We start from the raw sequence: 16,443 nt of genomic DNA on the forward strand, positions 1-16,443 counted from the left end.
TCAACAGAACGGTGTTGGCAGTATAAAAATTTCTAAAGCACCTTGTATTCCCAGGTGGTCTCCCATCCAAGTACTAACCAGGTCCAACACTGCTTAGCTTCCAAGATCAGATGAGATTGGGCGTATCCAGTGTGGTGTGGCTGTAGATGAGCTTTGTGGTTTCTGTTAGAACTGTTCTACTTCTAACTACTGGTTCATAAATGAATACATTTGAAAATGGAATGCATCAACAGAACGGTGTTGGCAGTATAAAAATATCTACAGCACCTTGTATTCCCAGGTGGTCTCCCATCCAAGTACTAACCAGGCCCAACACTGCTTAGCTTCCAAGATCAGAAGAGATTGGGCGTATCCAGTGTGGTGTGGCTGTAGATGAGCTGTGTGGTTTCTGTTATAACTTTTCTACTTCTAACTACTGGTTCATAAATGAATACGTTTGAAAATGGAATGCATCTACAGAACGGTGTTGGCAGTATAAAAATATCTACAGCACCTTGTATTCCCAGTTGGTCTCCCATCCAAGTACTAACCAGGCCCAACACTGCTTAGCTTCCATGATAAGATGAGTTTGGGCGTATCCAATGTGGTGTGGCTGTAGATGAGCTGTGTGGTTTCTGTTAGATCTTTTCTACTTCTAACTACTGGTTCATAAATGAATACGTTTGAAAATGGAATGCATCAACAGAACGGTGTTGGCAGTATAAAAATATCTACAGCACCTTGTATTCCCAGTTGGTCTCCCATCCAAGTACTAACCAGGCCCAACACTGCTTAGCTTCCATGATAAGATGAGTTTGGGCGTATCCAGTGTGGTGTGGCTGTAGATGAGCTTTGTGGTTTCTGTTAGAACTTTTCTACTTCTAACTACTGGTTCATAAATGAGTACGTTTGAAAATGGAATGCATCAACAGAACGGTGTTGGCAGTATAAAAATATCTACAGCACCTTGTATTCCCAGTTGGTCTCCCATCCAAGTACTAACCAGGCCCAACACTGTTTAGCTTCCAAGATAAGATGAGTTTGGGCGTATCCAATGTGGTGTGGCTGTAGATGAGCTGTGTGGTTTCTGTTAGAACTTTTCTACTTCTAACTACTGGTTCATAAATGAATACGTTTAAAAATGGAATGCATCAACAGAACGGTGTTGGCAGTATAAAAATATCTACAGCACCTTGTATTCCCAGGTGGTCTCCTATCCAAGTACTAACCAGGCCCAACACTGCTTAGCTTCCAAGATAAGATGAGATTGGGCGTATCCAGTGTGGTGTGGCTGTAGATGAGCTTTGTGGTTTCTGTTTGAACTTTTCTACTTCTAACTACTAGTTCATAAATGAATACGTTTGAAAATGGAATGCATCAACAGAACGGTGTTGGCAGTATAAAAACATCTACAGCACCTTGTATTCCCAGGTGGTCTCCCATCCAAGCACTAACCAGGCCCAACACTGCTTAGCTTCCAAGATCAGACGAGATTGGGCGTATCCAGTGTGGTGTGGCTGTAGATGAGCTTAGTGGTTTCTATTAGAACTTTTCTACTTCTAACTACTGGTTCATAAATGAATATGTTTGAAAAAGGAATGCATCAACAGAACGGTGTTGGCAGTATAAAAATTTCTAAAGCACCTTGTATTCCCAGGTGGTCTCCCATCCAAGTACTAACCAGGTCCAGCACTGCTTAGCTTTCAAGATCAGATGAGATTGGGCGTATCCAGTGTGGTGTGGCTGTAGATGAGCTTTGTGGTTTCTGTTAGAACTGTTCTACTTCTAACTACTGGTTCATAAATGAATACGTTTGAAAATGGAATGCATCAACAGAACGGTGTTGGCAGTATAAAAATATCTACAGCACCTTGTATTCCCAGGTGGTCTCCCATCCAAGTACTAACCAGGCCCAACACTGCTTAGCTTCCAAGATCAGAAGAGATTGGGCGTATCCAGTGTGTTGTGGCTGTAGATGAGCTTTGTGGTTTCTGTTATAACTTTTCTACTTCTAACTACTGGTTCATAAATGAATACGTTTGAAAATGGAATGCATCTACAGAACGGTGTTGGCAGTATAAAAATATCTACAGCACCTTGTATTCCCAGTTGGTCTCCCATCCAAGTACTAACCAGGCCCAACACTGCTTAGCTTCCATGATAAGATGAGTTTGGGCGTATCCAATGTGGTGTGGCAGTAGATGAGCTGTGTGGTTTCTGTTAGATCTTTTCTACTTCTAACTACTGGTTCATAAATGAATACGTTTGAAAATGGAATGCATCAACAGAACGGTGTTGGCAGTATAAAAATATCTACAGCACCTTGTATTCCCAGTTGGTCTCCCATCCAAGTACTAACCAGGCCCAACACTGCTTAGCTTCCATGATAAGATGAGTTTGGGCGTATCCAGTGTTGTGTGGCTGTAGATGAGCTTTGTGGTTTCTGTTAGAACTTTTCTACTTCTAACTACTGGTTCATAAATTAGTACGTTTGAAAATGGAATGCATCAACAGAACGGTGTTGGCAGTATAAAAATATCTACAGCACCTTGTATTCTCAGGTGGTCTCCCATCCAAGAACTAACCAGGCCCAACACTGCTTAGCTTCCAAGATCAGATGAGATTGGGCGTATCCAGTGTGCTGTGGCTGTAGATGAGTTTTGGGGTTTCTGTTAGAACTTTTCTACTTCTAACTACTGGTTCATAAATGAGTACGTTTGAAAATGGAATGCATCAACAGAGCGGTGTTGGCAGTATAAAAATATCTACAGCACCTTGTATTCCCAGGTGGTCTCCCATCCAAGTACTAACCAGGCCCAACACTGCTTAGCTTCCAAGATCAGATGAGATTGGGCGTATCCAGTGTGGTGTGGCTGTAGATGAGCTTTGTGGTTTCTGCTAGAACTTTTCTACTTCTAACTACTGGTTCATAAATAAGTACGTTTGAAAATGGAATGCATCAACAGAACGGTGTTGGCAGTATAAAAATATCTACAGCACCTTGTATTCCCAGTTGGTCTCCCATCCAAGTACTAACCAGGCCCAACACTGTTTAGCTTCCAAGATAAGATGAGTTTGGGCGTATCCAATGTGGTGTGGCTGTAGATGAGCTGTGTGGTTTCTGTTAGAACTTTTCTACTTCTAACTACTGGTTCATAAATGAATACGTTTGAAAATGGAATGCATCAACAGAACGGTGTTGGCAGTATAAAAATATCTACAGCACCTTGTATTCCCAGGTGGTCTCCTATCCAAGTACTAACCAGGCCCAACACTGCTTAGCTTCCAAGATAAGATGAGATTGGGCGTATCCAGTGTGGTGTGGCTGTAGATGAGCTTTGTGGTTTCTGTTTGAACTTTTCTACTTCTAACTACTGGTTCATAAATGAATACGTTTGAAAATGGAATGCATCAACAGAACGGTGTTGGCAGTATAAAAATATCTACAGCACCTTGTATTCCCAGGTGGTCTCCCATCCAAGCACTAACCAGGCCCAACACTGCTTAGCTTCCAAGATCAGGCGAGATTGGGCGTATCCAGTGTGGTGTGGCTGTAAATGAGCTTAGTGGTTTCTATTAGAACTTTTCTACTTCTAACTACTGGTTCATAAATGAATATGTTTGAAAAAGGAATGCATCAACAGAACGGTGTTGGCAGTATAAAAATTTCTAAAGCACCTTGTATTCCCAGGTGGTCTCCCATCCAAGTACTAACCAGGTCCAACACTGCTTAGCTTCCAAGATCAGATGAGATTGGGCGTATCCAGTGTGGTGTGGCTGTAGATGAGCTTTGTGGTTTCTGTTAGAACTGTTCTACTTCTAACTACTGGTTCATAAATGAATACGTTTGAAAATGGAATGCATCTACAGAACGGTGTTGGCAGTATTAAAATATCTACAGCACCTTGTATTCCCAGGTGGTCTCCCATCCAAGTACTAACCAGGCCCAACACTGCTTAGCTTCCATGATAAGATGAGTTTGGGCGTATCCAATGTGGTGTGTCTGTAGATGAGCTGTGTGGTTTCTGTTAGATCTTTTCTACTTCTAACTATTGGTTCATAAATGAATACGTTTGAAAATGGAATGCATCAACAGAACGGTGTTGGCAGTATAAAAATATCTACAGCACCTTGTATTCCCAGTTGGTCTCCCATCCAAGTACTAACCAGGCCCAACACTGCTTAGCTTCCATGATAAGATGAGTTTGGGCGTATCCAGTGTGGTGTGGCTGTAGATGAGTTTTGTGGTTTCTGTTAGAACTTTTCTACTTCTAACTACTGGTTCATAAATAAGTACGTTTGAAAATGGAATGCATCAACAGAGCGGTGTTGGCAGTATAAAAATATCTACAGCACCTTGTATTCCCAGGTGGTCTCCCATCCAAGTACTAACCAGGCCCAACACTGCTTAGCTTCCAAGATCAGATGAGATTGGGCGTATCCAGTGTGGTGTGGCTGTAGATGAGTTTTGTGGTTTCTGCTAGAACTTTTCTACTTCTAACTACTGGTTCATAAATAAGTACGTTTGAAAATGGAATGCATCAACAGAACGGTGTTGGCAGTATAAAAATATCTACAGCACCTTGTATTCCCAGGTGGTCTCCTTCCAAGTACTAACCAGGCCCAACACTGCTTAGCTTCCAAGATCAGATGAGATTGGGCGCTTCCAGTGTGGTGTGGCTGTAGATGAGCTTTGTGGTTTCTGTTAGAACTTTTCTACTTCTAACTACTGGTTCATAAATGAATACGTTTGAAAATGGAATGGATCAACAGAACGGTGTTGGCAGTATAAAATATCTACAGCATCTTGTATTCCCAGGTGGTCTCCCATCCAAGTACTAACCAGGCCCAACACTGCTTAGCTTCCAAAATCAGATGAGATTGGGCGTATCCAGTGTGGTGTGGCTGTAGATGAGCTTTGTGTTTTCTGTTAGAACTTTTCTACTTCTAACTACTGGTTCATAAATGAATACGTTTGAAAATGGAATGCATCAACAGAACGGTGTTGGCAGTATAAAAATATCTACAGCACCTTGTATTCCCAGTTGGTCTCCCATCCAAGTACTAACCAGGCCCAACACTGCTTAGCTTCCAAGATCAGATGAGATTGGGCGTATCCAGCGTGGTGTGGCTGTAGATGAGCTTTGTGGTTTCTGTTAGAACTTTTCTACTTCTAACTACTGGTTCATAAATGAATACATTTGAAAATGGAATGCATCAACAGAACGGTGTTGGCAGTATAAAAATATCTACAGCACCTTAAATTCCCAGTTGGTCTCCCATCCAAGCACTAACCAGGCCCAACACTGCTTAGCTTCCAAGATCAGATGAGTTTGGGCGTATCCAATGTGGTGTGGCTGTAGATGAGCTGTGTGGTTTCTGTTAGAACTTTTCTACTTCTAACTACTGGTTCATAAATGAATACGTTTGAAAATGGAATGCATCTACAGAACGGTGTTGGCAGTATAAAAATATCTACAGCACCTTGTATTCCCAGTTGGTCTCCCATCCAAGTACTAACCAGGCCCAACACTGCTTAGCTTCCATGATAAGATGAGTTTGGGCGTATCCAATGTGGTGTGGCAGTAGATGAGCTGTGTGGTTTCTGTTAGATCTTTTCTACTTCTAACTACTGGTTCATAAATGAATACGTTTGAAAATGGAATGCATCAACAGAACGGTGTTGGCAGTATAAAAATATCTACAGCACCTTGTATTCCCAGTTGGTCTCCCATCCAAGTACTAACCAGGCCCAACACTGCTTAGCTTCCATGATAAGATGAGTTTGGGCGTATCCAGTGTTGTGTGGCTGTAGATGAGCTTTGTGGTTTCTGTTAGAACTTTTCTACTTCTAACTACTGGTTCATAAATTAGTACGTTTGAAAATGGAATGCATCAACAGAACGGTGTTGGCAGTATAAAAATATCTACAGCACCTTGTATTCTCAGGTGGTCTCCCATCCAAGAACTAACCAGGCCCAACACTGCTTAGCTTCCAAGATCAGATGAGATTGGGCGTATCCAGTGTGCTGTGGCTGTAGATGAGTTTTGGGGTTTCTGTTAGAACTTTTCTACTTCTAACTACTGGTTCATAAATGAGTACGTTTGAAAATGGAATGCATCAACAGAGCGGTGTTGGCAGTATAAAAATATCTACAGCACCTTGTATTCCCAGGTGGTCTCCCATCCAAGTACTAACCAGGCCCAACACTGCTTAGCTTCCAAGATCAGATGAGATTGGGCGTATCCAGTGTGGTGTGGCTGTAGATGAGCTTTGTGGTTTCTGCTAGAACTTTTCTACTTCTAACTACTGGTTCATAAATAAGTACGTTTGAAAATGGAATGCATCAACAGAACGGTGTTGGCAGTATAAAAATATCTACAGCACCTTGTATTCCCAGTTGGTCTCCCATCCAAGTACTAACCAGGCCCAACACTGTTTAGCTTCCAAGATAAGATGAGTTTGGGCGTATCCAATGTGGTGTGGCTGTAGATGAGCTGTGTGGTTTCTGTTAGAACTTTTCTACTTCTAACTACTGGTTCATAAATGAATACGTTTGAAAATGGAATGCATCAACAGAACGGTGTTGGCAGTATAAAAATATCTACAGCACCTTGTATTCCCAGGTGGTCTCCTATCCAAGTACTAACCAGGCCCAACACTGCTTAGCTTCCAAGATAAGATGAGATTGGGCGTATCCAGTGTGGTGTGGCTGTAGATGAGCTTTGTGGTTTCTGTTTGAACTTTTCTACTTCTAACTACTGGTTCATAAATGAATACGTTTGAAAATGGAATGCATCAACAGAACGGTGTTGGCAGTATAAAAATATCTACAGCACCTTGTATTCCCAGGTGGTCTCCCATCCAAGCACTAACCAGGCCCAACACTGCTTAGCTTCCAAGATCAGGCGAGATTGGGCGTATCCAGTGTGGTGTGGCTGTAAATGAGCTTAGTGGTTTCTATTAGAACTTTTCTACTTCTAACTACTGGTTCATAAATGAATATGTTTGAAAAAGGAATGCATCAACAGAACGGTGTTGGCAGTATAAAAATTTCTAAAGCACCTTGTATTCCCAGGTGGTCTCCCATCCAAGTACTAACCAGGTCCAACACTGCTTAGCTTCCAAGATCAGATGAGATTGGGCGTATCCAGTGTGGTGTGGCTGTAGATGAGCTTTGTGGTTTCTGTTAGAACTGTTCTACTTCTAACTACTGGTTCATAAATGAATACGTTTGAAAATGGAATGCATCTACAGAACGGTGTTGGCAGTATTAAAATATCTACAGCACCTTGTATTCCCAGGTGGTCTCCCATCCAAGTACTAACCAGGCCCAACACTGCTTAGCTTCCATGATAAGATGAGTTTGGGCGTATCCAATGTGGTGTGTCTGTAGATGAGCTGTGTGGTTTCTGTTAGATCTTTTCTACTTCTAACTATTGGTTCATAAATGAATACGTTTGAAAATGGAATGCATCAACAGAACGGTGTTGGCAGTATAAAAATATCTACAGCACCTTGTATTCCCAGTTGGTCTCCCATCCAAGTACTAACCAGGCCCAACACTGCTTAGCTTCCATGATAAGATGAGTTTGGGCGTATCCAGTGTGGTGTGGCTGTAGATGAGTTTTGTGGTTTCTGTTAGAACTTTTCTACTTCTAACTACTGGTTCATAAATAAGTACGTTTGAAAATGGAATGCATCAACAGAGCGGTGTTGGCAGTATAAAAATATCTACAGCACCTTGTATTCCCAGGTGGTCTCCCATCCAAGTACTAACCAGGCCCAACACTGCTTAGCTTCCAAGATCAGATGAGATTGGGCGTATCCAGTGTGGTGTGGCTGTAGATGAGTTTTGTGGTTTCTGCTAGAACTTTTCTACTTCTAACTACTGGTTCATAAATAAGTACGTTTGAAAATGGAATGCATCAACAGAACGGTGTTGGCAGTATAAAAATATCTACAGCACCTTGTATTCCCAGGTGGTCTCCTTCCAAGTACTAACCAGGCCCAACACTGCTTAGCTTCCAAGATCAGATGAGATTGGGCGCTTCCAGTGTGGTGTGGCTGTAGATGAGCTTTGTGGTTTCTGTTAGAACTTTTCTACTTCTAACTACTGGTTCATAAATGAATACGTTTGAAAATGGAATGGATCAACAGAACGGTGTTGGCAGTATAAAATATCTACAGCATCTTGTATTCCCAGGTGGTCTCCCATCCAAGTACTAACCAGGCCCAACACTGCTTAGCTTCCAAAATCAGATGAGATTGGGCGTATCCAGTGTGGTGTGGCTGTAGATGAGCTTTGTGTTTTCTGTTAGAACTTTTCTACTTCTAACTACTGGTTCATAAATGAATACGTTTGAAAATGGAATGCATCAACAGAACGGTGTTGGCAGTATAAAAATATCTACAGCACCTTGTATTCCCAGTTGGTCTCCCATCCAAGTACTAACCAGGCCCAACACTGCTTAGCTTCCAAGATCAGATGAGATTGGGCGTATCCAGCGTGGTGTGGCTGTAGATGAGCTTTGTGGTTTCTGTTAGAACTTTTCTACTTCTAACTACTGGTTCATAAATGAATACATTTGAAAATGGAATGCATCAACAGAACGGTGTTGGCAGTATAAAAATATCTACAGCACCTTAAATTCCCAGTTGGTCTCCCATCCAAGCACTAACCAGGCCCAACACTGCTTAGCTTCCAAGATCAGATGAGTTTGGGCGTATCCAATGTGGTGTGGCTGTAGATGAGCTGTGTGGTTTCTGTTAGAACTTTTCTACTTCTAACTACTGGTTCATAAATGAATACGTTTGAAAATGGAATGCATCAACAGTACGGTGTTGGCAGTATAAAAATATCTACAGCGCCTTGTATTCCCAGGTGGTCTCCCATCCAAGTACTAACCAGGCCCAACACTGCTTAGCTTCCAAGATCAGATGAGTTTGGGCGTATCCAATGTGGTGTGGCTTTAGATGAGCTGTGTGGTTTCTGTTTGAACTTTTCTACTTCTAACTACTGGTTCATAAATGAATACGTTTGAAAATGGAATGCATCAACAGAACGGTGTTGGCAGTATAAAAATATCTACAGCACCTTGTATTCCCAGGTGGTCTCCTATCCAAGTACTAACCAGGCCCAACACTGCTTAGCTTCCAAGATCAGATGAGATTGGGCGTATCCAGTGTGGTGTGTCTGTAGATGAGCTTTGTGGTTTCTGTTAGAACTTTTCTACTTCTAACTACTGGTTCATAAATGAGTACGTTTGAAAATGGAATGCATCAACAGAACGGTGTTGGCAGTATAAAAATATCTACAGCTCCTTGTATTTTCAGGTGGTCTCCCATCCAAGAACTAACCAGGCCAAACACTGCTTAGCTTCCAAGATCAGATGAGTTTGGGCGTATCCAATGTCGTGTGGCTGTAGATGAGCTGTGTGGTTTCTGTTAGAACTTTTCTACTTCTAACTACTGGTTCATAAATAAGTACGTTTGAAAATGGAATGCATCAACAGAACGGTGTTGGCAGTATAAAAATATCTACAGCACCTTGTATTCCCAGGTGGTCTACCATCCAAGTACTAACCAGGCCCAACACTACTTAGCTTCCAAGATCAGATGAGATTGGGCATATCCAGTGTGGTGTGGCTGTAGATGAGCTTTGTGGTTTCTGTTAGAACTTTTCTACTTCTAACTACTGGTTCATAAATGAATACGTTTGAAAATGGAATGCATCAACAGAACGGTGTTGGCAGTATAACAATATCTACAGCACCTTGTATTCCCAGTTGGTCTCCCATCCAAGTACTAACCAGGCCCAACACTGCTTAGCTTCCAAGATCAGATGAGTTTGGGCTTATCCAATGTGGTGTGGCTGTAGATGAGCTGTGTGGTTTCTGTTAGAACTTTTCTACTTCTAACTACTGGTTCATAAATGAATACGTTTGAAAATGGAATGCATCAACAGAACGGTGTTGGCAGTATAAAAAATATCTACAGCACCTTGTATTCCCAGGTGGTCTCCTATCCAAGTACTAACCAGGCCCAACACTGCTTAGCTTCCAAGATAAGATGAGATTGGGCGTATCCAGTGTGGTGTGGCTGTAGATGAGCTTTGTGGTTTCTGTTTGAACTTTTCTACTTCTAACTACTGGTTCATAAATATATACGTTTGAAAATTGAATGCATCAACATAACGGTGTTGGCAGTATAAAAATATCTACAGCACCTTGTATTCCCAGGTGGTCTCCCATCCAAGTACTAACCAGGCCCAACACTGCTTAACTTCCAAGATCAGATGAGATTGGGCGCTTCCAATGTGGTGTGGCTGTAGATGAGCTTTGTGGTTTCTGTTAGAACTTTTCTACTTCTAACTACTGGTTCATAAATGAATAAGTTTGAAAATGGAATGGATCAACAGAACGGTGTTGGCAGTATAAAAATATCTACAGCACCTTGTATTCCCAGGTGGTCTCCCATCCAAGTACTAACCAGGCCCAACACTGCTTAGCTTCCAAGATCAGATGAGATTGGGCGTATCCAGTGTGGTGTGGCTGTAGATGAGCTTTGTGGTTTCTGTTAAAACTTTTCTACTTCTAACTACTGGTTCATAAATGAATACGTTTTAAAATGGAATGCATCAACAGAACGGTGTTGGCAGTATAAAAATATCTACAGCACCTTGTATTCCCAGGTGTTCTCCCATCCAAGCACTAACCAGGCCCAACACTGCTTAGCTTCGAAGATGAGATGCGATTGGGCGTATCCAGTGTGGTGTGGCTGTAGATGAGCTTTGTGGTTTCTGTTAGAACTTTTCTACTTCTAACTACTGGTTCATAAATGAATAAGTTTGAAAATGGAATGCATCAACAGAACGGTGTTGGCAGTATAAAAATATCTACAGCACCTTGTATTCCCAGGTGGTCTCCCATCCAAGTACTAACCAGGCCCAACACTGCTTAGCTTCCAAGAATCAGATGAGATTGGGCGTATCCAGTGTGGTGTGGCTGTAGATGAGCTTTGTGGTTTCTGCTAGAACTTTTCTACTTCTAACTACTGGTTCATAAATAAGTACGTTTGAAAATGGAATGCATCAACAGAACGGTGTTGGCAGTATAAAAATATCTACAGCACCTTGTATTCCCAGGTGGTCTCCCATCCAAGTACTAACCAGGCCCAACACTGCTTAGCTTCCAAGATCAGATGAGATTGGGCGTATCCAGTGTGGTGTGGCTGTAGATGAGCTTTGTGGTTTCTGCTAGAACTTTTCTACTTCTAACTACTGGTTCATAAATGAATACGTTTGAAAATGGAATGCATCAACAGAACGGTGTTGGCAGTATAAAAATATCTACAGCACCTTGTATTCCCAGGTGGTCTCCCATCCAAGTACTAACCAGGCCCAACACTGCTTAGCTTCCAAGATCAGATGAGATTGGGCGTATCCAGCGTGGTGTGGCTGTAGATGAGCTTTGTGGTTTCTGTTAGAACTTTTCTACTTCTAACTACTGGTTCATAAATGAATACATTTGAAAATGGAATGCATCAACAGAACGGTGTTGGCAGTATAAAAATATCTACAGCACCTTAAATTCCCAGTTGGTCTCCCATCCAAGCACTAACCAGGCCCAACACTGCTTAGCTTCCAAGATCAGATGAGTTTGGGCGTATCCAATGTGGTGTGGCTGTAGATGAGCTGTGTGGTTTCTGTTAGAACTTTTCTACTTCTAACTACTGGTTCATAAATGAATACGTTTGAAAATGGAATGCATCAACAGAACGGTGTTGGCAGTATAAAAATATCTACAGCGCCTTGTATTCCCAGGTGGTCTCCCATCCAAGTACTAACCAGGCCCAACACTGCTTAGCTTCCAAGATCAGATGAGTTTGGGCGTATCCAATGTGGTGTGGCTTTAGATGAGCTGTGTGGTTTCTGTTAGAACTTTTCTACTTCTAACTACTGGTTCATAAATGAATACGTTTGAAAATGGAATGCATCAACAGAACGGTGTTGGCAGTATAAAAATATCTACAGCACCTTGTATTCCCAGGTGGTCTCCTATCCAAGTACTAACCAGGCCCAACACTACTTAGCTTCCAAGATCAGATGAGATTGGGCATATCCAGTGTGGTGTGGCTGTAGATGAGCTTTGTGGTTTCTGTTAGAACTTTTCTACTTCTAACTACTGGTTCATAAATGAATACGTTTGAAAATGGAATGCATCAACAGAACGGTGTTGGCAGTATAACAATATCTACAGCACCTTGTATTCCCAGTTGGTCTCCCATCCAAGTACTAACCAGGCCCAACACTGCTTAGCTTCCAAGATCAGATGAGTTTGGGCTTATCCAATGTGGTGTGGCTGTAGATGAGCTGTGTGGTTTCTGTTAGAACTTTTCTACTTCTAACTACTGGTTCATAAATGAATACGTTTGAAAATGGAATGCATCAACAGAACGGTGTTGGCAGTATAAAAAATATCTACAGCACCTTGTATTCCCAGGTGGTCTCCTATCCAAGTACTAACCAGGCCCAACACTGCTTAGCTTCCAAGATAAGATGAGATTGGGCGTATCCAGTGTGGTGTGGCTGTAGATGAGCTTTGTGGTTTCTGTTTGAACTTTTCTACTTCTAACTACTGGTTCATAAATATATACGTTTGAAAATTGAATGCATCAACATAACGGTGTTGGCAGTATAAAAATATCTACAGCACCTTGTATTCCCAGGTGGTCTCCCATCCAAGTACTAACCAGGCCCAACACTGCTTAACTTCCAAGATCAGATGAGATTGGGCGCTTCCAATGTGGTGTGGCTGTAGATGAGCTTTGTGGTTTCTGTTAGAACTTTTCTACTTCTAACTACTGGTTCATAAATGAATAAGTTTGAAAATGGAATGGATCAACAGAACGGTGTTGGCAGTATAAAAATATCTACAGCACCTTGTATTCCCAGGTGGTCTCCCATCCAAGTACTAACCAGGCCCAACACTGCTTAGCTTCCAAGATCAGATGAGATTGGGCGTATCCAGTGTGGTGTGGCTGTAGATGAGCTTTGTGGTTTCTGTTAAAACTTTTCTACTTCTAACTACTGGTTCATAAATGAATACGTTTTAAAATGGAATGCATCAACAGAACGGTGTTGGCAGTATAAAAATATCTACAGCACCTTGTATTCCCAGGTGTTCTCCCATCCAAGCACTAACCAGGCCCAACACTGCTTAGCTTCGAAGATGAGATGCGATTGGGCGTATCCAGTGTGGTGTGGCTGTAGATGAGCTTTGTGGTTTCTGTTAGAACTTTTCTACTTCTAACTACTGGTTCATAAATGAATAAGTTTGAAAATGGAATGCATCAACAGAACGGTGTTGGCAGTATAAAAATATCTACAGCACCTTGTATTCCCAGGTGGTCTCCCATCCAAGTACTAACCAGGCCCAACACTGCTTAGCTTCCAAGAATCAGATGAGATTGGGCGTATCCAGTGTGGTGTGGCTGTAGATGAGCTTTGTGGTTTCTGCTAGAACTTTTCTACTTCTAACTACTGGTTCATAAATAAGTACGTTTGAAAATGGAATGCATCAACAGAACGGTGTTGGCAGTATAAAAATATCTACAGCACCTTGTATTCCCAGGTGGTCTCCCATCCAAGTACTAACCAGGCCCAACACTGCTTAGCTTCCAAGATCAGATGAGATTGGGCGTATCCAGTGTGGTGTGGCTGTAGATGAGCTTTGTGGTTTCTGCTAGAACTTTTCTACTTCTAACTACTGGTTCATAAATGAATACGTTTGAAAATGGAATGCATCAACAGAACGGTGTTGGCAGTATAAAAATATCTACAGCACCTTGTATTCCCAGGTGGTCTCCCATCCAAGTACTAACCAGGCCCAACACTGCTTAGCTTCCAAGATCAGATGAGATTGGGCGTATCCAGCGTGGTGTGGCTGTAGATGAGCTTTGTGGTTTCTGTTAGAACTTTTCTACTTCTAACTACTGGTTCATAAATGAATACATTTGAAAATGGAATGCATCAACAGAACGGTGTTGGCAGTATAAAAATATCTACAGCACCTTAAATTCCCAGTTGGTCTCCCATCCAAGCACTAACCAGGCCCAACACTGCTTAGCTTCCAAGATCAGATGAGTTTGGGCGTATCCAATGTGGTGTGGCTGTAGATGAGCTGTGTGGTTTCTGTTAGAACTTTTCTACTTCTAACTACTGGTTCATAAATGAATACGTTTGAAAATGGAATGCATCAACAGAACGGTGTTGGCAGTATAAAAATATCTACAGCGCCTTGTATTCCCAGGTGGTCTCCCATCCAAGTACTAACCAGGCCCAACACTGCTTAGCTTCCAAGATCAGATGAGTTTGGGCGTATCCAATGTGGTGTGGCTTTAGATGAGCTGTGTGGTTTCTGTTAGAACTTTTCTACTTCTAACTACTGGTTCATAAATGAATACGTTTGAAAATGGAATGCATCAACAGAACGGTGTTGGCAGTATAAAAATATCTACAGCACCTTGTATTCCCAGGTGGTCTCCTATCCAAGTACTAACCAGGCCCAACACTGCTTAGCTTCCAAGATCAGATGAGATTGGGCGTATCCAGTGTGGTGTGTCTGTAGATGAGCTTTGTGGTTTCTGTTAGAACTTTTCTACTTCTAACTACTGGTTCATAAATGAGTACGTTTGAAAATGGAATGCATCAACAGAACGGTGTTGGCAGTATAAAAATATCTACAGCTCCTTGTATTCTCAGGTGGTCTCCCATCCAAGAACTAACCAGGCCAAACACTGCTTAGCTTCCAAGACCAGATGAGTTTGGGCGTATCCAATGTCGTGTGGCTGTAGATGAGCTGTGTGGTTTCTGTTAGAACTTTTCTACTTCTAACTACTGGTTCATAAATGAATACGTTTAAAAATGGAATGCATCAACAGAACGGTGTTGGCAGTATAAAAATATCTACAGCACCTTGTATTCCCAGGTGGTCTACCATCCAAGTACTAACCAGGCCCAACACTACTTAGCTTCCAAGATCAGATGAGATTGGGCGTATCCAGTGTGGTGTGGCTGTAGATGAGCTTTGTGGTTTCTGTTAGAACTTTTCTACTTCTAACTACTGGTTCATAAATGAATAAGTTTGAAAATGGAATGGATCAACAGAACGGTGTTGGCAGTATAAAAATATCTACAGCACCTTGTATTCCCAGTTGGTCTCCCATCCAAGTACTAACCAGGCCTAACACTGCTTAGCTTCCAAGATCAGATGAGTTTGGGCGTATCCAATGTGGTGTGGCTGTAGATGAGCTGTGTGGTTTCTGTTAGAACTTTTCTACTTCTAACTACTGGTTCATAAATGAATACGTTTGAAAATGGAATGCATCAACAGAACGGTGTTGGCAGTATAAAAAATATCTACAGCACCTTGTATTCCCAGGTGGTCTCCTATCCAAGTACTAACCAGGCCCAACACTGCTTAGCTTCCAAGATAAGATGAGATTGGGCGTATCCAGTGTGGTGTGGCTGTAGATGAGCTTTGTGGTTTCTGTTTGAACTTTTCTACTTCTAACTACTGGTTCATAAATATATACGTTTGAAAATTGAATGCATCAACATAACGGTGTTGGCAGTATAAAAATATCTACAGCACCTTGTATTCCCAGGTGGTCTCCCATCCAAGTACTAACCAGGCCCAACACTGCTTAACTTCCAAGATCAGATGAGATTGGGCGCTTCCAATGTGGTGTGGCTGTAGATAAGCTTTGTGGTTTCTGTTAGAACTTTTCTACTTCTAACTACTGGTTCATAAATGAATAAGTTTGAAAATGGAATGGATCAACAGAACGGTGTTGGCAGTATAAAAATATCTACAGCACCTTGTATTCCCAGGTGGTCTCCCATCCAAGTACTAACCAGGCCCAACACTGCTTAGCTTCCAAGATCAGATGAGATTGGGCGTATCCAGTGTGGTGTGGCTGTAGATGAGCTTTGTGGTTTCTGTTAAAACTTTTCTACTTCTAACTACTGGTTCATAAATGAATACGTTTTAAAATGGAATGCATCAACAGAACGGTGTTGGCAGTATAAAAATATCTACAGCACCTTGTATTCCCAGGTGTTCTCCCATCCAAGCACTAACCAGGCCCAACACTGCTTAGCTTCGAAGATGAGATGCGATTGGGCGTATCCAGTGTGGTGTGGCTGTAGATGAGCTTTGTGGTTTCTGTTAGAACTTTTCTACTTCTAACTACTGGTTCATAAATGAATAAGTTTGAAAATGGAATGCATCAACAGAACGGTGTTGGCAGTATAAAAATGTCTACAGCACCTTGTATTCCCAGGTGGTCTCCCATCCAAGTACTAACCAGGCCCAACACTGCTTAGCTTCCAAGATCAGATGAGATTGGGCGTATCCAGTGTGGTGTGGCTGTAGATGAGCTTTGTGGTTTCTGCTAGA

The 16,443-nt window shown here is 41.9% G+C and overlaps 31 non-coding genes and 42 pseudogenes across 31 annotated transcripts; all 73 read right to left on the reverse strand.

Moving 5' to 3' along the window:
* Positions 1-29: 29 nt before the first annotated feature.
* LOC134889114 (5S ribosomal RNA) lies at positions 30-148 on the reverse strand (annotated as a pseudogene).
* Positions 149-255: 107 nt separating this feature from the next.
* LOC135061236 (5S ribosomal RNA) lies at positions 256-374 on the reverse strand. The gene has a single exon (XR_010247623.1). It is a non-coding gene; the product is annotated as a 5S ribosomal RNA (ribosomal RNA).
* Positions 375-481: 107 nt separating this feature from the next.
* Positions 482-600, reverse strand: LOC134895712 (5S ribosomal RNA; annotated as a pseudogene).
* A 107-nt stretch (positions 601-707) lies between these two features.
* LOC134895055 (5S ribosomal RNA) lies at positions 708-826 on the reverse strand (annotated as a pseudogene).
* A 107-nt stretch (positions 827-933) lies between these two features.
* Positions 934-1,052, reverse strand: LOC134893947 (5S ribosomal RNA; annotated as a pseudogene).
* A 107-nt stretch (positions 1,053-1,159) lies between these two features.
* LOC134889998 (5S ribosomal RNA) lies at positions 1,160-1,278 on the reverse strand (annotated as a pseudogene).
* A 107-nt stretch (positions 1,279-1,385) lies between these two features.
* On the reverse strand, positions 1,386-1,504 carry LOC135069357 (5S ribosomal RNA). Its single transcript, XR_010255540.1, has one exon. It is a non-coding gene; the product is annotated as a 5S ribosomal RNA (ribosomal RNA).
* Positions 1,505-1,611: 107 nt separating this feature from the next.
* Positions 1,612-1,730, reverse strand: LOC134892953 (5S ribosomal RNA; annotated as a pseudogene).
* A 107-nt stretch (positions 1,731-1,837) lies between these two features.
* LOC134885846 (5S ribosomal RNA) lies at positions 1,838-1,956 on the reverse strand. Its single transcript, XR_010169950.1, has one exon. It is a non-coding gene; the product is annotated as a 5S ribosomal RNA (ribosomal RNA).
* A 107-nt stretch (positions 1,957-2,063) lies between these two features.
* On the reverse strand, positions 2,064-2,182 carry LOC134896625 (5S ribosomal RNA; annotated as a pseudogene).
* Positions 2,183-2,289: 107 nt separating this feature from the next.
* Positions 2,290-2,408, reverse strand: LOC134896974 (5S ribosomal RNA; annotated as a pseudogene).
* Positions 2,409-2,515: 107 nt separating this feature from the next.
* On the reverse strand, positions 2,516-2,634 carry LOC134889074 (5S ribosomal RNA; annotated as a pseudogene).
* A 107-nt stretch (positions 2,635-2,741) lies between these two features.
* On the reverse strand, positions 2,742-2,860 carry LOC134900144 (5S ribosomal RNA). Its single transcript, XR_010173661.1, has one exon. It is a non-coding gene; the product is annotated as a 5S ribosomal RNA (ribosomal RNA).
* Positions 2,861-2,967: 107 nt separating this feature from the next.
* Positions 2,968-3,086, reverse strand: LOC134893948 (5S ribosomal RNA; annotated as a pseudogene).
* A 107-nt stretch (positions 3,087-3,193) lies between these two features.
* On the reverse strand, positions 3,194-3,312 carry LOC134889999 (5S ribosomal RNA; annotated as a pseudogene).
* A 107-nt stretch (positions 3,313-3,419) lies between these two features.
* LOC134889935 (5S ribosomal RNA) lies at positions 3,420-3,538 on the reverse strand (annotated as a pseudogene).
* A 107-nt stretch (positions 3,539-3,645) lies between these two features.
* LOC134889115 (5S ribosomal RNA) lies at positions 3,646-3,764 on the reverse strand (annotated as a pseudogene).
* A 107-nt stretch (positions 3,765-3,871) lies between these two features.
* LOC134896369 (5S ribosomal RNA) lies at positions 3,872-3,990 on the reverse strand (annotated as a pseudogene).
* A 107-nt stretch (positions 3,991-4,097) lies between these two features.
* On the reverse strand, positions 4,098-4,216 carry LOC134895056 (5S ribosomal RNA; annotated as a pseudogene).
* Positions 4,217-4,323: 107 nt separating this feature from the next.
* Positions 4,324-4,442, reverse strand: LOC134900145 (5S ribosomal RNA). The gene has a single exon (XR_010173662.1). It is a non-coding gene; the product is annotated as a 5S ribosomal RNA (ribosomal RNA).
* Positions 4,443-4,549: 107 nt separating this feature from the next.
* LOC135069121 (5S ribosomal RNA) lies at positions 4,550-4,667 on the reverse strand. Its single transcript, XR_010255311.1, has one exon. It is a non-coding gene; the product is annotated as a 5S ribosomal RNA (ribosomal RNA).
* Positions 4,668-4,773: 106 nt separating this feature from the next.
* On the reverse strand, positions 4,774-4,892 carry LOC134885391 (5S ribosomal RNA). Its single transcript, XR_010169506.1, has one exon. It is a non-coding gene; the product is annotated as a 5S ribosomal RNA (ribosomal RNA).
* Positions 4,893-4,999: 107 nt separating this feature from the next.
* LOC135063630 (5S ribosomal RNA) lies at positions 5,000-5,118 on the reverse strand. Its single transcript, XR_010249956.1, has one exon. It is a non-coding gene; the product is annotated as a 5S ribosomal RNA (ribosomal RNA).
* A 107-nt stretch (positions 5,119-5,225) lies between these two features.
* Positions 5,226-5,344, reverse strand: LOC134892293 (5S ribosomal RNA; annotated as a pseudogene).
* Positions 5,345-5,451: 107 nt separating this feature from the next.
* Positions 5,452-5,570, reverse strand: LOC134896627 (5S ribosomal RNA; annotated as a pseudogene).
* Positions 5,571-5,677: 107 nt separating this feature from the next.
* LOC134896975 (5S ribosomal RNA) lies at positions 5,678-5,796 on the reverse strand (annotated as a pseudogene).
* Positions 5,797-5,903: 107 nt separating this feature from the next.
* LOC134889076 (5S ribosomal RNA) lies at positions 5,904-6,022 on the reverse strand (annotated as a pseudogene).
* A 107-nt stretch (positions 6,023-6,129) lies between these two features.
* On the reverse strand, positions 6,130-6,248 carry LOC134900146 (5S ribosomal RNA). Its single transcript, XR_010173663.1, has one exon. It is a non-coding gene; the product is annotated as a 5S ribosomal RNA (ribosomal RNA).
* Positions 6,249-6,355: 107 nt separating this feature from the next.
* LOC134893950 (5S ribosomal RNA) lies at positions 6,356-6,474 on the reverse strand (annotated as a pseudogene).
* Positions 6,475-6,581: 107 nt separating this feature from the next.
* LOC134890000 (5S ribosomal RNA) lies at positions 6,582-6,700 on the reverse strand (annotated as a pseudogene).
* Positions 6,701-6,807: 107 nt separating this feature from the next.
* Positions 6,808-6,926, reverse strand: LOC134889936 (5S ribosomal RNA; annotated as a pseudogene).
* Positions 6,927-7,033: 107 nt separating this feature from the next.
* Positions 7,034-7,152, reverse strand: LOC134889116 (5S ribosomal RNA; annotated as a pseudogene).
* Positions 7,153-7,259: 107 nt separating this feature from the next.
* LOC134896370 (5S ribosomal RNA) lies at positions 7,260-7,378 on the reverse strand (annotated as a pseudogene).
* A 107-nt stretch (positions 7,379-7,485) lies between these two features.
* LOC134895057 (5S ribosomal RNA) lies at positions 7,486-7,604 on the reverse strand (annotated as a pseudogene).
* A 107-nt stretch (positions 7,605-7,711) lies between these two features.
* Positions 7,712-7,830, reverse strand: LOC134900147 (5S ribosomal RNA). The gene has a single exon (XR_010173664.1). It is a non-coding gene; the product is annotated as a 5S ribosomal RNA (ribosomal RNA).
* Positions 7,831-7,937: 107 nt separating this feature from the next.
* On the reverse strand, positions 7,938-8,055 carry LOC135069122 (5S ribosomal RNA). Its single transcript, XR_010255312.1, has one exon. It is a non-coding gene; the product is annotated as a 5S ribosomal RNA (ribosomal RNA).
* A 106-nt stretch (positions 8,056-8,161) lies between these two features.
* LOC134885392 (5S ribosomal RNA) lies at positions 8,162-8,280 on the reverse strand. The gene has a single exon (XR_010169507.1). It is a non-coding gene; the product is annotated as a 5S ribosomal RNA (ribosomal RNA).
* A 107-nt stretch (positions 8,281-8,387) lies between these two features.
* On the reverse strand, positions 8,388-8,506 carry LOC135063631 (5S ribosomal RNA). The gene has a single exon (XR_010249957.1). It is a non-coding gene; the product is annotated as a 5S ribosomal RNA (ribosomal RNA).
* Positions 8,507-8,613: 107 nt separating this feature from the next.
* Positions 8,614-8,732, reverse strand: LOC134892294 (5S ribosomal RNA; annotated as a pseudogene).
* Positions 8,733-8,839: 107 nt separating this feature from the next.
* Positions 8,840-8,958, reverse strand: LOC134891070 (5S ribosomal RNA; annotated as a pseudogene).
* Positions 8,959-9,065: 107 nt separating this feature from the next.
* Positions 9,066-9,184, reverse strand: LOC134885924 (5S ribosomal RNA). The gene has a single exon (XR_010170025.1). It is a non-coding gene; the product is annotated as a 5S ribosomal RNA (ribosomal RNA).
* A 107-nt stretch (positions 9,185-9,291) lies between these two features.
* On the reverse strand, positions 9,292-9,410 carry LOC134895997 (5S ribosomal RNA; annotated as a pseudogene).
* A 107-nt stretch (positions 9,411-9,517) lies between these two features.
* On the reverse strand, positions 9,518-9,636 carry LOC134884936 (5S ribosomal RNA). The gene has a single exon (XR_010169067.1). It is a non-coding gene; the product is annotated as a 5S ribosomal RNA (ribosomal RNA).
* Positions 9,637-9,743: 107 nt separating this feature from the next.
* Positions 9,744-9,862, reverse strand: LOC134890057 (5S ribosomal RNA; annotated as a pseudogene).
* A 108-nt stretch (positions 9,863-9,970) lies between these two features.
* On the reverse strand, positions 9,971-10,089 carry LOC134890002 (5S ribosomal RNA; annotated as a pseudogene).
* A 107-nt stretch (positions 10,090-10,196) lies between these two features.
* Positions 10,197-10,315, reverse strand: LOC134900642 (5S ribosomal RNA). Its single transcript, XR_010174150.1, has one exon. It is a non-coding gene; the product is annotated as a 5S ribosomal RNA (ribosomal RNA).
* Positions 10,316-10,422: 107 nt separating this feature from the next.
* Positions 10,423-10,541, reverse strand: LOC134900148 (5S ribosomal RNA). The gene has a single exon (XR_010173665.1). It is a non-coding gene; the product is annotated as a 5S ribosomal RNA (ribosomal RNA).
* A 107-nt stretch (positions 10,542-10,648) lies between these two features.
* Positions 10,649-10,767, reverse strand: LOC134897471 (5S ribosomal RNA; annotated as a pseudogene).
* A 107-nt stretch (positions 10,768-10,874) lies between these two features.
* Positions 10,875-10,994, reverse strand: LOC135068957 (5S ribosomal RNA). The gene has a single exon (XR_010255148.1). It is a non-coding gene; the product is annotated as a 5S ribosomal RNA (ribosomal RNA).
* Positions 10,995-11,101: 107 nt separating this feature from the next.
* On the reverse strand, positions 11,102-11,220 carry LOC134900149 (5S ribosomal RNA). The gene has a single exon (XR_010173666.1). It is a non-coding gene; the product is annotated as a 5S ribosomal RNA (ribosomal RNA).
* A 107-nt stretch (positions 11,221-11,327) lies between these two features.
* On the reverse strand, positions 11,328-11,446 carry LOC134901963 (5S ribosomal RNA). The gene has a single exon (XR_010175438.1). It is a non-coding gene; the product is annotated as a 5S ribosomal RNA (ribosomal RNA).
* A 107-nt stretch (positions 11,447-11,553) lies between these two features.
* Positions 11,554-11,672, reverse strand: LOC134892295 (5S ribosomal RNA; annotated as a pseudogene).
* Positions 11,673-11,779: 107 nt separating this feature from the next.
* LOC134891071 (5S ribosomal RNA) lies at positions 11,780-11,898 on the reverse strand (annotated as a pseudogene).
* Positions 11,899-12,005: 107 nt separating this feature from the next.
* Positions 12,006-12,124, reverse strand: LOC134886494 (5S ribosomal RNA). The gene has a single exon (XR_010170574.1). It is a non-coding gene; the product is annotated as a 5S ribosomal RNA (ribosomal RNA).
* A 107-nt stretch (positions 12,125-12,231) lies between these two features.
* Positions 12,232-12,350, reverse strand: LOC134890059 (5S ribosomal RNA; annotated as a pseudogene).
* Positions 12,351-12,458: 108 nt separating this feature from the next.
* LOC134890003 (5S ribosomal RNA) lies at positions 12,459-12,577 on the reverse strand (annotated as a pseudogene).
* Positions 12,578-12,684: 107 nt separating this feature from the next.
* On the reverse strand, positions 12,685-12,803 carry LOC134900653 (5S ribosomal RNA). Its single transcript, XR_010174161.1, has one exon. It is a non-coding gene; the product is annotated as a 5S ribosomal RNA (ribosomal RNA).
* Positions 12,804-12,910: 107 nt separating this feature from the next.
* Positions 12,911-13,029, reverse strand: LOC134900150 (5S ribosomal RNA). Its single transcript, XR_010173667.1, has one exon. It is a non-coding gene; the product is annotated as a 5S ribosomal RNA (ribosomal RNA).
* A 107-nt stretch (positions 13,030-13,136) lies between these two features.
* LOC134897472 (5S ribosomal RNA) lies at positions 13,137-13,255 on the reverse strand (annotated as a pseudogene).
* Positions 13,256-13,362: 107 nt separating this feature from the next.
* LOC135068958 (5S ribosomal RNA) lies at positions 13,363-13,482 on the reverse strand. Its single transcript, XR_010255149.1, has one exon. It is a non-coding gene; the product is annotated as a 5S ribosomal RNA (ribosomal RNA).
* A 107-nt stretch (positions 13,483-13,589) lies between these two features.
* LOC134900151 (5S ribosomal RNA) lies at positions 13,590-13,708 on the reverse strand. Its single transcript, XR_010173668.1, has one exon. It is a non-coding gene; the product is annotated as a 5S ribosomal RNA (ribosomal RNA).
* Positions 13,709-13,815: 107 nt separating this feature from the next.
* On the reverse strand, positions 13,816-13,934 carry LOC134901964 (5S ribosomal RNA). Its single transcript, XR_010175439.1, has one exon. It is a non-coding gene; the product is annotated as a 5S ribosomal RNA (ribosomal RNA).
* A 107-nt stretch (positions 13,935-14,041) lies between these two features.
* Positions 14,042-14,160, reverse strand: LOC134892296 (5S ribosomal RNA; annotated as a pseudogene).
* Positions 14,161-14,267: 107 nt separating this feature from the next.
* Positions 14,268-14,386, reverse strand: LOC134891072 (5S ribosomal RNA; annotated as a pseudogene).
* A 107-nt stretch (positions 14,387-14,493) lies between these two features.
* On the reverse strand, positions 14,494-14,612 carry LOC134885925 (5S ribosomal RNA). The gene has a single exon (XR_010170026.1). It is a non-coding gene; the product is annotated as a 5S ribosomal RNA (ribosomal RNA).
* Positions 14,613-14,719: 107 nt separating this feature from the next.
* LOC134895081 (5S ribosomal RNA) lies at positions 14,720-14,838 on the reverse strand (annotated as a pseudogene).
* Positions 14,839-14,945: 107 nt separating this feature from the next.
* On the reverse strand, positions 14,946-15,064 carry LOC135067829 (5S ribosomal RNA). Its single transcript, XR_010254038.1, has one exon. It is a non-coding gene; the product is annotated as a 5S ribosomal RNA (ribosomal RNA).
* Positions 15,065-15,171: 107 nt separating this feature from the next.
* Positions 15,172-15,290, reverse strand: LOC134890193 (5S ribosomal RNA; annotated as a pseudogene).
* A 108-nt stretch (positions 15,291-15,398) lies between these two features.
* On the reverse strand, positions 15,399-15,517 carry LOC134890004 (5S ribosomal RNA; annotated as a pseudogene).
* A 107-nt stretch (positions 15,518-15,624) lies between these two features.
* LOC134900664 (5S ribosomal RNA) lies at positions 15,625-15,743 on the reverse strand. Its single transcript, XR_010174172.1, has one exon. It is a non-coding gene; the product is annotated as a 5S ribosomal RNA (ribosomal RNA).
* A 107-nt stretch (positions 15,744-15,850) lies between these two features.
* LOC134900153 (5S ribosomal RNA) lies at positions 15,851-15,969 on the reverse strand. Its single transcript, XR_010173669.1, has one exon. It is a non-coding gene; the product is annotated as a 5S ribosomal RNA (ribosomal RNA).
* Positions 15,970-16,076: 107 nt separating this feature from the next.
* On the reverse strand, positions 16,077-16,195 carry LOC134897474 (5S ribosomal RNA; annotated as a pseudogene).
* A 107-nt stretch (positions 16,196-16,302) lies between these two features.
* LOC135060239 (5S ribosomal RNA) lies at positions 16,303-16,421 on the reverse strand. Its single transcript, XR_010246631.1, has one exon. It is a non-coding gene; the product is annotated as a 5S ribosomal RNA (ribosomal RNA).
* Positions 16,422-16,443: the final 22 nt, after the last annotated feature.

Source organism: Pseudophryne corroboree, chromosome 3, assembly GCF_028390025.1.
Source record: "Pseudophryne corroboree isolate aPseCor3 chromosome 3, aPseCor3.hap2, whole genome shotgun sequence".
NCBI classification, from domain to species: Eukaryota; Metazoa; Chordata; class Amphibia; order Anura; family Myobatrachidae; genus Pseudophryne; species Pseudophryne corroboree.